Source organism: Protobothrops mucrosquamatus, unplaced genomic scaffold (assembly GCF_001527695.2).
Source record: "Protobothrops mucrosquamatus isolate PMUCROS unplaced genomic scaffold, P.Mucros_1.0 scaffold63, whole genome shotgun sequence".
Lineage (NCBI taxonomy): Eukaryota > Metazoa > Chordata > Lepidosauria > Squamata > Viperidae > Protobothrops > Protobothrops mucrosquamatus.
In genome coordinates, this window is record NW_015386442.1 from 1,873,604 (window position 1) to 1,876,591 (window position 2,988).

Consider the following 2,988-nt stretch of genomic DNA (forward strand, 5'->3'; position numbering starts at 1 on the left):
GGGTCTTCCGCCGGGCCGAGTCTCCGTCTCCGTCCTCCCTCCAGCGCCTCCATCCAGCCGAAGACTGGGGAGTCGCCCAGCAGACCGGGGAGTCGCCCAGAGTCGCCCAGAGTACCGCTGGCGAGCTCAGCTCCCCAAAACTGGGGTCGTGGACAAGCCTCCAACCCTCAAGAAGCCCCCATCTCTGCCGAGGGCTCCGTTCCGTCACGGAGCTAGCCCCGGTAGGTCCGCCATCTTCCGCAGCTAAGAATAGTAGGAAAAACCAAAGGTACAAGTACAGATTAGGTGAAAACTGGCTCAAATTCATATATATATTATAGAAACCAATAAATAATGATCACCAAGAGAATAAATAGGAAATATTTAATAAATCAAACCTAGCTTTCGTCGGGTGCTCCCAACATCGTCAGGGTTTAAAAAAGGCAGTCTCTGGGAGAAGCTTACATACGATCTCTAATTGCCTGCATCCGGCTTCGAGATCGCGTAACTGGTCCCAGCTGGCCGTGCTTTTGCATTCCGAGTGCATCTCTTCCGTCAGTTCAAGTTAACCCTTGTAAGATAGAGTGGCATTTTATCCACAAACTATCAGGTTCCTAAAAAGTTCTTATATTGGCTCTGGATGGGGTTGGGTTCTTCTGAAGGAGAAAGTCTATGTTATCAGATTTGTCTAGATTGATGGCTCCTGTTGGAAAAGCACATGGAACTTTCCCACAACTACAGTGTTTTCTACAAAATAAGACCCAGTCTTATATTTTTTTTTGCCTCCATTATTCTCGGGGATGTCTTATTTTTTTCCCATGTACAGAAGGCCCACTTCTTCTGCTTGCTCGCGGCTGCTCATGGCAGGAAATTGTGTGGTGCACTGGTGCCACTGCCACACTTACATCAGGGTGCCTGTAGCCAGGCCTCCCATGCCCCAACACCTGCCTCACCTCTTAGAAATCCAGGGCTGAACAGTACAGAGGCAGAGGGGCAGATGGGGCAAAGCTGGTTAACCAGATTTATTTTTTTAAAAGGCGGGCAGTGATTCCCTTTCTTTTGCGCAGGAACTCACAGAGCGCTGGCCTGGGTTTTGTCGGTGGGTCAAGCGTGGGGCTCCAGCCCTTTGTATACAAACCACAAACACAGGCAGCCTCCTGAAGCAACCCCTGCTTCTTCCCACTTACAGCCAGCGGCCGGCTGGGTTTTCTTCCATCCTTCCTTCGCCTGGGCCAGCAGGAGCTGCTATGTGTGCTAGAGAAAGTGGCCGTTCCTTGGCAGCCTATCAGAGCAATGCTGATAGGATGGATGGCCTGCTCATTGAAAAAAATGAGTTGTGACATCTTTACCATCAAAGAAGAAATTAGAGTGGATGAATACAGTAAAGAATGATAAATTATATATTGTTCCATCTAGGGATCCTCATCTCATTTTAGCAGATCCTGTTCATGTCTAAGGAGCAGAATTCTCTTCACAAGCTATAGTAGTTTGGTTAACACATTGTGCTAATATTCTAACGTTTTTCTTAATAGGGCCTCAAATTGTATAAATTACCTGGCTACCTGAGTTAAATTTTATCTAAACAAATGAGTAAGACTTTTCAAACATTTTGTAAGGAACAGATCCCTTCATCAGCAATTTCCTTAAAAGACTAATTAATTAATTAAAATTGGAAGATAAAATCTCCACTGCAGCACTGATTTTTATGGTCAGAGAAAAATCCCAGAAACAAGATAATAGACAAAAACACATTTTGTCTACAGTTTGTCAGAATTATTGTACTGAGCTACTTAAATTGTCTGTGTGTGTTACTGAAAGGGAAACTCAGATAAAATGTCCTAAATCCTAACCTAGTTTTTATACTCTCAAGAGGGCAGTGTTATCTGTAGAAATGGCTGAAGCTCCTCAGACAGAATAACTGCAAGGCAATCACAACAATTTTTAAAATGCAGCCCTTAATGTTTATTGCCATATCTCTATGTATGATGTGACCTGACACAGACAGATACTATCTCTCACTTTCCAGGAAAAGCTGCTAGCATTTATTTATTCCAACTAGGTTTCTGCTCAATATGTTTATAATGTGTAGATCAGTACACAGTATTATCACTGCAACAACTGATTCATTCATTTCAGGCTAAAGCAATAACCAACTTATATATGATTTCTCAGAGATTAGTATGATCCCTAGTAAATGTAATTAGAACTTTAGCAAGTGGAGAATCATGACTCACATTCCATCATTTCAGCATCTGGTGTTCTAGTGGTGTGCATGTTTCCCCTAAAACCCATTAATTTCCATGTTATTATATACCTATAACATTATTAAAATATTATCACATTTACAGATCCATACAATTCTTTTTATTCCTGTTCCTAAATCACTCAATACGTACCATCCTCCCAAGAAAGACTACAAAGAGTAAAGGTGAACACTGACGTGTTCTTTGTGGCTACTGCAGTAAGTAGCACCAAGTTGCCTTGGCACTTTTCCAAAATGCTAGGAAGAAAAAGCAGGCAATGTTTGATCATTATTATTTTGATTTCTTGCAGGCAATGTTTGATCATTTTTTGTTTTGATTTTCTTGTTAGCACTGATGATTTTACCTACTTTGGTAATGAAACATTGGCAAGTAAACAACCAAGCTGAGAGACACCAAGGACCCCACAGTTCAATCCTGTACTACAAACAACATTATAATGCTTCCGGTAATGGCGGACCTACCTGGGACGGCTCCGTGACGGAGCGAGATCCACGACAGAAATGGGGGGCCTCCCGGGGGTCGAGGGCTTGGCCTCGACCCTAATTTGAAGACCTGAACTCGCCGGCAATCTGGGGGTTGCCGTGTGACTCCCCAGTCATTCAACCACCCAGTCTTTGATGCTGAAAGGAGGACTCGGCCTGGCGAAGGGACGAAGGGCTCGGCGGAAGATCCGGCCTGGATTCAGCCCTGGATCCGGCCCGGTGGAAGACCTGGCCTGGATTTGGTCGTGGCCTCGATGATAGCG